This window comes from Chiloscyllium punctatum, chromosome 37, assembly GCF_047496795.1.
Source record: "Chiloscyllium punctatum isolate Juve2018m chromosome 37, sChiPun1.3, whole genome shotgun sequence".
NCBI lineage: Eukaryota > Metazoa > Chordata > Chondrichthyes > Orectolobiformes > Hemiscylliidae > Chiloscyllium > Chiloscyllium punctatum.
The window spans coordinates 6,987,366-7,001,269 of record NC_092775.1 but is presented as its reverse complement, the minus strand read 5'-3'; positions in this window follow the sequence as shown (position 1 = coordinate 7,001,269).

Genomic DNA, 13,904 nt, shown 5'->3' with positions numbered 1-13,904 from the left:
AGGAGAAACTTCCTTTTCCATCCTCCAAAGAGCAGTTAAGTTCGATATTAAGGCATTTATGGGAAAGCTAGACATGTGCAACAGAAGGGAATAGGGCATTATGTTAATAAAGTCAGGTAAGAGGGATGGGTGGAGGTTCATATGGAGCATAAACACCAGCATGAAATACTTGGCTGAATGGTTGGTTTTTTGTACCTTAATAGCACTGTAACATTCAGAAGGTAAATTGCAAACACATAACAGTGTGAGATTTCAATGTCTGGCAGTGGTTCAAAGTAGGAGACGTCATGTTAATAGATAAAGGTTCAAGTATTTCCACTATTTGTTCCAACTAACTTAATACTTCTCTGGTTGCATATTTACACTGTCATACTTCATTGCTGCAGGCAGAGAATGTAAACGAACAAGATCCCATAGCTTTTTTGCAAAATTCAGAGGCTTGATGGCAACACCTACAACACACCCATAATAAAAACTGGTTTGATTAAGGAAAATACAGAGTATTTGTTCACTTGCTATGACAGCTTGTTTGCATTACATTAGACTAACTCTGCTTTCTGGTGACCCACCAGTCAATGTTGATATGCAAATACAGTTACTATAGTGATATGTTACTATAGTAACATGTTTATGTATTACCAGTGTTTGTTCCACATGCAGTAAAAACTAACCAAGCATGTTAGCATGCAACTGAGAAACAGGCTTATTACTCACTCAAAACATAAGTAGAAATGACAAATTCTTTACAGATTGGGCTGCTTTATAAAGAGCAAATGAGACCCATCCAGTCTCTACAAGTCATTTTTTTTTACGGTTGAGGTAGAAGTGAAAAGGGAAAGTGAACATTAGGTCTGACAAAATCCTGCAGGTTGTCTCTTCCAACATTGTACTTGCAGAGGCCACATTTCAACCTATTGTCTGTAATGTTGATGGCATGTGCCCTGGGCAAGAAAAGGGTGTGTCAGAGGCCTTAGGCTTCATGGTGGCCATTTACTGCTTCATTTTGTCTCAGACCTTGTCCTCGAAGAAAGAAGGAAAATGTCATTGGGTAGCATTGTGAGTTGTTTAAACAAATTGAGTAAGTTGGCAAATGAAGATGGCAGATGAAGGAATGACAGGCACAAATTGGAGAGTATGACATAATAATCATTAATTAGACTTGGCTGCAAGATGATCAGTAGTAGGAAATTAAATATTCCAGTTTATAAGGTGTGAAGGAAAACTTTACAGGTTAAAAAGTGGGCTTAGTGATAAAGGATCACTTCAAAATTAAGAGAATGCAATGAGACATAGACAGTAGTAAAATGTGGGTAAATGTGAGGTTATCCACTTTGGTAGCAAAAAAGGAAAGTAGATTATTATCTAAAAGATTATTAGCAAAAGATTAGAAAAAGAGAGGTTAAATAAGGCCTGGATATCCTTGTACAACAATTGCTGAAGGTAAGCATGCAGATGCAACAGGCAATGAAGAAGGCAAATGTATGTTAGCCATCATCACGATAGGATTCGAGCAGGGATGTCTTGTTGCAATCGTATTGAGTCTGGTGAGACCATACCTGGAATATCCTAAGCAGTTTTGATCGCCTTATCTAAGGAAGGATGTTTTGGCTATGGAGAGAGTGTAACAAAGACTTACCAGACTGATTCCTGGGACCAGAGGACCAATGCCTGAAGAGAGGCCGGATCAGTTTGAACTTTTTTCACTTGTGGGACGTGGGCATCACTGACTGGGACAGCATTTATTGCTTATCCCTATGAAAAGGTAGTGGTGAGCTCCCTCTTGAAGTGCTGCAGTCTATTGGTAGATCCACAATATTGTTAAGGAAGGAATTCCAGACTACATTCATTGGTATTTAGAAGAATGAGGGGAGAATCTCATAGAAATGTATAAAAATCTATCAAGACTTGACAGGGTAGTTTGTCTACAAGAAGTATGATTCTGTTGACTGGGGAGTCCAGGATCATGGATCACAATCTAAGCATATGGGATAGGCAATTTAAGACTGACATGAGGAGAAATTTCTTCACTCGAGTAGTGGTGAGCCTGTGGAATTTTCTGCAACAGGAAGCAGTTGAGGCTAAACATCGAATGTTTTTACAAAGGAGTTAGATGTAGTTCTTAGGGCTAAAGAGTTCGAAGAGCATGGAGAGAAGGCAGGAACAGATACTGAGTTGGTCATGATCATATTGAATGGCGAAGTGGGCTCAAAGGAGCAACTAGCCTCCTCCTGCTCTTACTCTCTATTTTCCTGTGTTTCTATACTTTGACAACTATGTGTAATAATTGAATAATATAAATATTACGTACAAGATAAGTCAAAGTATGTGGCCAAAGTAAATGCTATTTGAACAAACATACAGAATATAAGGAATAAATTGAATGAATGACAGGCACAAATTGAAGAGCATGACATAATAATCAGTAATTAGACTTGGCTGAAAGGTGATCAGTAGTAGGAAATTAAATATTCCAGTTTATAAAGTGTAAAGGGAAACTTGTACAGGTTAAAAAGTGGGCTTAGTGATAAAGGATGAAATCACTTCAAAATTAAAAGAATGCAATGAGACATAAGCTGACAATATTAGAATTTGACATCATATTGTGTCACAGCTGTGAGGTGGTAAAATGCATAAATGCAGAGAGCAAATAAGCATATAGTCGAGGTTGAATAGTTTTTTGTTGGATTTTAACTTCAATATAGATTGGCACAAGGATAGTGGTATGTCAAATAAAAATGCAATGAATCTTAGGTGTTTCCAGGGTATTTTCAGCAATGGTATGTTCTAGACGTAATAAGGAAGCACACCTTGGAGATTTAGTAATGATCCAGATGTATTTAACAGCCTAAAGATCAGTGTGTAATTATCTGGTATTGATCATTACACTTGACTGAGTTCGACATAATGTTTGAAAGGAAAAATACGAAATAGCTCCTAAGATCTAGATTTGAGTTCAATATGATGAGAGAGACTGTTCACAGTAAACCAGCAAAGTCTGTACATTGGCAAAAGGACAAAAGCTCAGTGAGGGATGTTTAAAAAAGAATCCAAGTAATAATGCTAAACGATAAGAGCTCTAATCACCAAAAACAAACTTACCAAGGTCAAAATCAACGCGCAGTTCTGCAATTAGATAAGGTAAAAGAGGACTTTTGCAAACTGCTAATGGCAATACTATCAATGAAAATAACGAAGTGGTGGACATTTCGAACAATTCATTTGTGTCAATATTTACAATAGAGAAAAAGATCATGCTAGAAACCCCAAGCAAGCTAGTATTGTATAAGGAACTCAGAATTAAAATACAAAGTAACAACAATGAAGAGTATAATGCTGCTGAAGGATGACAGATACAATGGATTGTTTCCACCCAGCATTTTGAAAGTAGTTTGAGAATAGTGACTATAACATAGTAGAATTTAGCATTCAGTTTGAGAGGGAAGCACTTCAGTTGGAATCAGCCGTGTTCACCTTAAATAAGGGGAATTACAAAGGAATAATGGCAGCATTAGCTGGATGCAATGTGAAATGGAACACAGCAGACATGGTTAAGGAATAATGGCAGATTTTAAGAAAATAATTAATGGCTCAGAGCAAAGATAAATCCTAGTGAGAAATAAAGATTCTCAGAAGGGGATAAGCCAACTATGGTGAATAAGGTGAGTTACTGATAGCATCAAATTGAATGAAGAAACATACAATGTCACAAATAGTAGTGATAAGACAGAGGATGTGGAAAGCTTAATATGCAAATGAAACAAAGGGAGAGAAAATGAACATTGACAGTAAACTTACAAGTATTATCAAGATGAACAGCAATAGTGTATCTAAATGTAGGAAAAGGAACAGAATGGCCAAAGTCAACTTAGAGGAAAATAAAACAAAGAACTGTGGATGCTGGAAATCTGAAGCAAAAACAGAAAATGCTGGAGAAACTCAACAGATCTGGCAACATTTGTGAAGACAAAGAGAGTTTTTTTTCAAGTTCAGTGACTCTTCGTCAGAGGTCTGACAAAGGACCACTGGACTCAAAATGTTAATTTTGTTTTTCTCTCTCTACAAATACCACCAGACCTGTTGAGTTTCTCCAGTGCTTTCTGTTTTTGTTTCATAAGCCCCTTAGAGATCAATATTGGGGAAATATTATTTGGAATGAGGAAATGGCTGAGAAGTTGAATAGATACTTTACATCAATATTTACTGTTGACATCACTAATAGCATTTCAAAAATACTAATTAATCAAAGGACAAAAGGGAGTGGAGAAATAAATACAACAATTATCCCTCGAGAAAAAGAACCAGGTAAACCAATAAGGCTAAAGACTGATAAGTCCCCTGGACCTAATGGGATGAATCCAAAGATGTGAGAGAAAGTAGCTACAGCAATAGTAGATAAGTAGGTGGCAATCTTCCACGAGTTATTGGATTCTGGATAAGTCCCAGAGGACTAAAAAACTGCCAGTGTAACATCATTAACCAAAAAGAGAAGGAGAAAACAGATAACTATAGATCAGTTGGCTTAACATTAGTTATAGGAAAAATGTTAGAGGCCATTACAGGTGTAATAGCAGAGTATTTAGAAACGCATAACATGATCAAGCAGAGTCAGCATGGCCTCTTGAAGAGGTAAGTATGTCTGACAAATTTTCTCAAATCCTTTGAGGAGGTAACAAGCAGGATAGATAAAGGGGAAGCAGTGAAGGTGATATTTTTGGATTTCCAGAAGGCATTTCATAAATGCCACACACTAGGCTACCTAATAAGATAAGAGCCCATAGTGTTGGGCGTAGTATATTAGCATAGATTGATGATTGGCTAATTAATATAGGGGAAGGGGGCTTTTTCAGAATGACAACATGTAACACGTGGAGTACCACTAGGATCAGGGATGAGGCCATAATTGTTTACAAATGGGGAAAAAAACGGAGAATGGATCTAGATAGGCATTCTCATTTGAAGAGCCAGTACATGCATGTTCGGTTGAATGGCCTCCTTCTGTGCTGTAACAATTCTGTGATTCTGTGATGACCGGGATGAGAGAAGAGCATGTACTATTGACAGGTTTGTGGATGGCACAAAAATAGGTGGGAAGGTAAATGATGAGGATAACACACAAAGAGTCTGCTAAGGAAATAAATAGTTTACATGAGTGAGCAAAACTTGTCAGCTGGAATCTAAGCTGGTAATATGTGAAGATATGCAGTTTGGTGGGAAGAATAGAGAAATAGAGTATTACTCAAATAGAGAAAAACAGCAGAAAACCACAACATTGCTGGATTTGGAGGACCTTGTGCCTAAATCAGAAAAAAACTAACATTCAAGTTCAGCAGGTAATAGGGAATGCAAGTGGATTGTTGGCCTCAACGCATGGTGGTTCAGTGGTTCTGTGGCTAGCACTGCTGCCTCACAGCAGCAGGCATCCAGGTTCAATTCCAACCTAGGGTGACTGTCTGTGTGAAGTTTGTGCCCTTTTGGTTCCCTCTCCATGTGTGCGTGGGTTTCCTCCCACAGTCCAAAGATGTGCAGGTAAGGTGATTTGGCTGTGCTAAATTGCCTGTAGGAAATGGGTCTGGGTGGGTTACTGTTCAGAGGGTCGGTGTGGACTTGTGGGGGCGAAGGGCCTGTTTCCACACTGTAGGGAATCTAATCTGAAAAAAATATTCAAAGGGAATGAAATGTAAAAATAGGAAAGTGTTGCTAGATCTACATAAGGTACTAGTTGGCCGTGCCTAGAATATAGCCAAAAGTTTTGGTCTCCTTATCTGAGAAAAGATACATTAAATTTAGAGGCAGCCTGGGGAAGATTCACAAATTGATCCTGAGTATGGAGGGAAAGTCTCAAGAGGAGAGGTTGAGTAGTTTAGACTTTATACTTCTTGGAGTTTTGAAGAATGAGAACTGACCTGAGGATAGTGTTGTAGAAGAAAGAGACATATCAGATCAGATTCCCTACAGTGTGGAAACAGGCCCTTCTGCCTAACAAGATAACTCCAACCCTCCGAAGAGTAAGCCACCCAGACCCACTCCCCTACCCTGTACTTACCGCTGACTAATGCACCTAACAGCGTGGACAATTCAGCATGGTCAATTCACCTGGCCTGCACATCTTTGGATTGTGGGAGGAAACCAGAGCACCCGGAGGAAACCCATGCAGACACGGAGTGAATGTGCAAATTCCACACAGACAGTCACCCGAGGTGAGACTTGGACCCGCGTCCCTGACGCTGTGAGGCAACAGTGCTAGCCGCTGAGCCACCGTGCTGCCCTTAAACTTGGGGTTCAGATAGATAATTCTTTAAAATTTGCATTGTAGGTAGACAGGGTGATTAAGAAAGCATTTAACACACTTGCATTCATTGCTCAGACCTTTTGAGTATAATAGTTGGGATGATATGTTGAGATTGTATAGTACACTCTGTGAGGCTCCCTTTTGGTTCCCTCTCTGTTGTCACTCTGCCCTCACATAAAGATGCAATACCTCAAACTAAAGTGATCCTGATGGACGTTTTTACTGTTCTGAAAATTGGTAACAAGTCCATTCCAGTCATTAATGTCAATCCTGCTGTGCTTTAGGGTGAGTATCAGAATGTTTTTGAAGCAGTTTGTATATCATTCTCCAGAGAACTAGCCAGTTCAAAATTGAGAGAGCAGTACTTGGTAAGTGGGGAGCAGTTTTTGGCCAACTGAACACTGAGTTCAATCCTCTGAAAAGACTTTTGCAGGAATTTTGTCTGAATGATTGTGAATTTAGCACCAAGAAGCATTTAGGAGAAAGTGAGGACTGTACATGCTGGAGATCAGAAGTCAAGGGTGTGTTGCTGGAATAGCACAGCAGGTTCGGGCCCTTCATTAGGAATGAGGAATCCTGATGAAAGGCTGGTGCCCAAAACATCAATTCTCCTGCTCCTCGGATGCTGCCTGACCTGCTGTGCTTTTCCAGCACCACACTCATGATTCAAGAAGCATTTGTTTGACTGTCTTCCCATTGAATCTGGAAAATGCAGTAGAACCAGAATTGCCTTCCCCAACTTTCCTATGCAACAGTAAACCTTGATGACCCTCTCTGACTTCAATTGAGCTGATCCCCAGGATTGACCATTCCCCATTCTTCTGATGTATTTGGAAAGGTAAGGAATGATTAGGGATAATCAACATGGCTTTGTGCATGGTAAATCATGTCTCACTGACTTGATTGAGTTTTTTGAAGAAATGACAATGAAGATTGATGAAGGCAGAGCAGTGAACATTGTCTATATGTACTTCAGCAAGGTGTTCGACAAGGTTCTGCATGGTAGACTGGTTAGCAAGTTTAGATCACATGGAATACAGGGAGAGCTAGCCATTTTGATACAAAATGGGCTTAAAGGTAAGACAGACAGTGCTAGTGTGGGGTTGCTTTCCGGACCGGAGGCCTGTGATCAGCAGTGTGCCACTGCTTTTTGTCATTTATATAAATGATTTGGATATGAACATAGGAAGTATGGTTAGTAAGTTTGCAGATGACACCAAAAATAGTGGTGTAGTGAACACTGAAGAAGGTTGCCTCAGAGTACAACGGAACTTTTATCAGATGGTCCATTGGAACAAAGAGTGGCAGATGGAATTTACTTTAGATAAATGTGAGCTGTTGCAATTTGGTAAGGCAAATCAGGACTGGCTCACATACTTAATATTAATATCCTGGGGAGTGTTGTCAGGCAAAGTGACCTGGTGTGCAGGTTCATGGTTCCTTGAAAGTTGAGTTGCAGATAGACAGGATAGTGAAGAAAGTGTTTGGTATGCTTGCCTTTATTGGTCATTGCTGAGAGGTCATGTTGCAGCTGTACAGAACATTGGTTAGGCCACTTTTGGCATACTGCATTCAATTCTGCTTTCCCTGCTTTAGGAAATAAACTTGAAACTGTTCAGAAAATATTTGCAAGGATGTTGTTGGGGCTGGAGGGTTTGATCTATAGGGAGAGGCTAAATAGGCCGGAGCTATTTTCTCTGGAGCATCAGAGGCTGAGGGATGATTTTATAGAGGTTTATAAAATCGTGAGAGGCATATATTTTCCCTGAGTAGGGGAGTCCAAAACTAGATGCCATTAAGGTGAGAGGGGAAAGATTTAAAAGGGACCTAAGGAGCAGCATTTTCACAAAGAGGGTAGTGTACATATGGAATGAGCTGCCAGAGGAAGTGGAGGAGGCTGGTACAATTACAACATTTAAAAGGCAAGAGGTTGGATACATGAAATTCAGGCAAAGGGACTAGATTTGTATAAGATATCTGGTCGACATGGACGAGTTAGACCGAAGGGGCTGTTTCTATGCTGTACATCTCAATGACTATATGACTGATTTGGATGGTCAGTCCCCACTAATGAATAAACAGATCCCTAACATGCTGATTTTACTGTGACTCTCCAGAGTGGTTGCTCTTGACCTGCAGCTCTGACTATAGCCCACACACAGGATTGTTATGATAGACATTCTCTGACTCTGAACATCCCTAGTGGCCACTGACCATGTCCAAACTCCTGGACTGATATTGAATGCTGCCCTCAACTTACTGTGCCAGAAATCCTGGGCCATTTGATTGAAGTACATTCTGCTTGTTTGCTGCTTACCCTGCTGACACATGATACAAGTGTGAGATTGACTTGGCGTAGTGTTACATAGCAATATGTCCATCCTCTTGACTGATCATTGCTTACAACCTTGACAAACTGCCTGGCTTTGTGTCTGCACTAAACATCAAGGTAAGACAGAAGTACTGTGAGTTTTTAAGTAGGGGTGGTAAAGCATAAAAAGATGACATGGAGATCCTGTGACCACTGAAGTTGGAACAGAGTGAGTGAGTGCCAAGGTAGCAAGTGAGGACCGCTGAGATGCAGCCAGGTCCAGTTCATGGATTGGAGCCCTTTCCTAGCAGCAGAATTTAAGGAAACCTATCAGTATGCTCCAAAGTGCAGCATTGAAGCATAGAATTATACTGTAATTTGGATGAGAAGGGCCATGAGGTTGTGACAACACTAGTATGAGTCTGGTGACTAAGTCTGTTGCCAGTGAACGAGGTTGATCACTGCCCATGGAGCGTGCATCGAGTTGTTGGTGGCTGGTGTCCAAAGCGAGATCCAGAAGAACAAGCAATGAGCTAGGATCACCAGGTATCTGCTGTGACTTTCATGTCAGGAACTATCAATGTCCAGTTTCTATCCACTGACAGAATGGGGAACTGTGTTCTAATGAGGCAAGATTAGGTAAAATGGTATGAAAAACATTCGGAAGCAAGTATGGGTCTCATTGCTCACTAGGAGGATTCTTGCCTTGCTGTTCAAAACTCAGTAAAAAACTCCAACAGTTTCTTCTAGAACTTAGAAATCTCATTTTTGCCTATCTACTTTCCTAATTGATCCATCAATGCCCTCACCATTCAGTGGCTGGAAGATTCACCCACAGTCTCGAATGCAATGTTGGAAGTACGAAAGCGAACATTCACAAACAACAATGACATTGATCAGAAAAACCATTGTTGTGATGTTAATTAAAAAATAATTGTTTCTCAGGACATTGCAAATAACATTCTTACTCTCCTCTGAAATAGAGCTGCAAGATAGTTTATGTCTGCCGCAGAGAGCAGATGAGGCCTTGGATTGAAGTCACATCTGAAGAATGGAACATCTGACAAGGTAGCATTCCCTCCACAGAGGACTGAATTGTCAATTTGGATTTTGAATTCAAGTTCTGCAGTGGGATTGGAATATACTTAAATTTCCCACTCAGATACAAAAATGCTACCAACTGAATCACAACAAAACATTGGCAAATGGCTTTCAGTTCAGGCAATTATGAGATCCTCTACTTTAGATATAAAAACAGTGGAGCAGAGTCTTTTCTAAATGATGAAAACCTGGACTCAGTGAGAGGTCTAAGAAGCCCTGGGGAATCCAGGTGGACAGATAATTAAAGTGCCATAAACCTGTCCAGAAAATAATCAGAACGCTGCCATCACTTGACCAGGTGGATAGCAGCTTTTTGAATAATGTATCAGAGTCAGGAATTTCAGAATGCCTTGACAATCATGAATACTTATGCCCATAGCGATTGGGAGAATTGGCATTGGGTGAGTGGGGCATCAGAGGGATTTGGTGCATGTTTAACGAGGCAAGTTTGGGAAGAAAGCATGAGAAAATACGCCATGAAACCCAGCACAGATGATACTTAGTTGGTAAGATTCAGCTCACTATTGTGGTGGAAGAAAGATTGTTGACAAGGCTACCATAACTCCCTTGGCTCTTCTTTGGGCAATGCATGGAATCTTATGAATCAATCTTAACAGGTAGACGTGGTACTGGTTTAATCTTACCCAGAGAGTATCTCCTCTGGGAATGCAAAACTCCATTAGTTTTAAAATCATCTCTCTATGCACGAGTGCTACAGAGGACTTAAATTTATATTGTTCTGACTTGGATAAGAGTTCCACTACTTCAATGTTACTATCAAGCTAAATAGACATTTGACTGGATAAGCTATATTATAAATTCTATAAGATTTATATAAGAAACTGGGTATAATTTTGACTTTATTTATGGAATACTATACGATTCATAATAGTTTTCTTTTCATTCGGGGATGTGAGTGTTGTTGACTAAGTCATCATTTATTATCCATCCCTAATTGCAGCTAAGAGTCAACCACATTGCTATGTTCTGGAGTCACATGTAGGTCAGACCAGATAAAGACAGCAGATTGCCTACCCTAAAGGGCATTTGTGAAATAGATGTGTTTGTACAACAATCAACATTGGTTACACAATTGTGATTACGGATTTTTATTAAATTCAAATTTCACCATCTGCCAGAATAGAATTTAAACTTATAACTTGGAACATCCACCAGGAGTTCAGGAATATAGTCCAGTGACATTACCACTACCTTACCTCCCGCCATGACCTTTTTATTGATGATTCTTACATCTATGAAAAAATCTCTGGAGAAATAAAGATAGATTTTCAATTCACTATCAATCATTTTATCCTGTCATAGAAAACCAAATTTATCCACTAGTTATAGAAGTAAAGTTGCTATGAAAAATCTGAGTGGAATATAGATATTAGAGCACTTTGGAATCAGCATTCTGGCATCATAGCTCATTCAAATTTCACTTTTTCAGAATATGTCAAATACAAAATCTGATATCTATAATGATGTAAATGAATGTGTGTAAACTGATTTATTTTTTTTAATAGAAGTGATACTCACATCTTTTTTATAATACTTTTTATTGGTAATTTCCTTAATAAATATTAAATATCTTTTTCTAAGATAGGGAACAAATTTGATTTGACTTACAGTGCAGAATTATAGATACTGCAAAATATGTAACAGATAGGCATCTTATTGAATAATACATGCACTGTCTCATAAACATTTGCAGCACAGGAGGCCATTTGGTCCATTGTGTCCACTCTGGTCAGCAAAGATCACAGCAGTTCAGGCAGCGTCCAAGGAGCAGCGAAGTCAACGTTTCGGGCAAAAGCCCTTCATTCCTCTTGAAGGGCTTTTGCCCGAAACATCGATTTCGCTGCTCCTTGGATGCTGCCTGAACTGCTGTGCTCTTCCAGCACCACTAATCCAGAATCTGGTTTCCAGCATCTGCAGCCATTGTTTTTACCTCAGCAAAGATCAGACTACATTAAAATAAAATACTGCACTAATCCCATTTTATAGCTTTTTGGTCCATAGCCCTGGAGCAATGCAAGTAAATATGCTTAAATGTTACAAAATATTGTGACTTAACCACTCTTTCAAGCAATGAGTATCAGATTCCACTACCATCTTGGTGAAAATATTTCACCTCAACTCAACATTGCAGCCTCTATTTCTTACTGTAAATCTATGCACCTTTGTCATTGACTCCTTAACTATGATCCTCATAATCTTACACATATCTATAAGATTGCCTCTCAACCATTGCTTCTCCAAGAAAACCAACCTAGCTTATCCAATCTTTCCTCATAGATCAAGTCTCCAGGGCAGTTAGCAGCCTAAAAAATCTCCTCTAGTACAATCACAAACCTCCTATAACGTAGGGACCAGATCTGCATGCTCTGATATATACACCAGTTGTGGCCTAGTCTGTGTTTTACACAGTTCCAGCATTACCTATCTATTCTTGTTTTCTCTGCCTTGGGTAATAACGCAAGCATTCCATGTGCCTTCTTCACCACCCTATCTGCTCTCTGCTACTTTCAGGGATCTGAGAGTGTGCATACCAAATTCCCTCAATACACAATTCATACACAAATTATCTGATACCTGGAATGATATGTATCACTGGACTTAACTGAGAGGTGGGGCTCAGTAGACATAAAACAGTAAGAACCAGGGAACAAATCTAATTTGCTTCTGTATTCTATTATCAACAATGACGTGAACAGGAATTTTAATCAACAAGAGAGCCAAGCTGTGCTAACAGTTCAGCTAAGTGATTTTAATTCATGTCAGCCTTAAAGCTATCACTGATATCTTGTAAATGCTAATATTAGTAATGCATACCTTCCTTTCTGCTGGTTTTAAAGAGCTTCAGTATTTTGCAAAATTTATGGTACTTTACATTTCCTGCAGGGCATTTTGTATTTTATTTGATTTTGAAAAGTGTTAGTGTCTCAGTGCAGCACCAAATACATGGAAAATGTACAAATAAGATTTAGCCAGCTGATACCATACAGAGGGGGCAGCATCTATCAGGATGGTCTATGAAGACTGGAGATCCATCCACTAGAAAAGAATTACCTGTAACCTGACCTGATAGTCATCATTAAAATTGTACAGTTACTTTAGTGGGCAGAAGGCGTGAACATGTTTTTTATTATGAAGGAGCCTACCACTGAGGATTATAAACACTAAGATAGACACAAATAAATCCAGTACAAAAACTTTCTTATTGAAAGGATGGTTAAGATGTGGAAAGAGTTCCACAAATGGTCTTTACTGTCACTGGGTCAAAATCCTGGAATTCCCTCCCAAGTGGCAATGTGGGTCAACTCACAGCACATGGACCGAAGCGGTTCAAAAAGCAGCTCATCCCCACCTTCTCAAAGACAAATGACAAAAAGTAGAGGGCCCAGCACCAATCCTTGTGGTACTCCACTGGTCACAGTCTGAAAAACAATCCTCCACCACCACCCTCTATCTTCTACCTTTGAGCGAGTTCTGTATCCAAATGGCTAGTTCTCCCTGTATTCCATGAGATCTAACCTTGCTAACCAGTCTCCCATGGTGAACCTTGTCAAACGCCTTACTGAAGTCTATATAGATCACATCTACTGTTCTGCCCTCATCAATCCTCTTTGTTACTTCTTCAAAAAACTTAATCAAGTTTGTGAGACATGATTTCCCACGCACAAAGCCATGTTGACTATCCCTAATCAGTCCTTGCCTTTCCAAATACATATACATCCTGTCCCTCAGGATTCCCTCCAACAACCTGCCTACCACCAAGGTCAGACTCACTGGTCTATAGTTCCCTGGCTTGTCTTTACTGCCCTTCTTAAACAGTGGCACCACGTTTGCCAACCTCCAGTCTTCTGGAACCTCACCTGTGACTATCGATGATACAAATATCTCAGCAAGAGGCCCAGCAATCTCTTCTCCAGCTTCCCACAGAGTTCTAGGGTACACCTGATCAGATCCTGGGGATTTATTTACCTTTACCCGTTTCAAGACATCCAGCACTTCTTTCTCTGTAATCTGGACATTTTGCAAGATGTCACTATCTATTTCCCTAGTCTACATCTTCCATATCCTTTTCCACAGTAAATACTGATGCAAAATACTCATTTAGTATCTCCCCCATTTTCTGTGGCTCCACACAAAGGCTGTCTTGTTGATCTTTGAGGGGCCCTATTCTCTCCCTAGTTACCC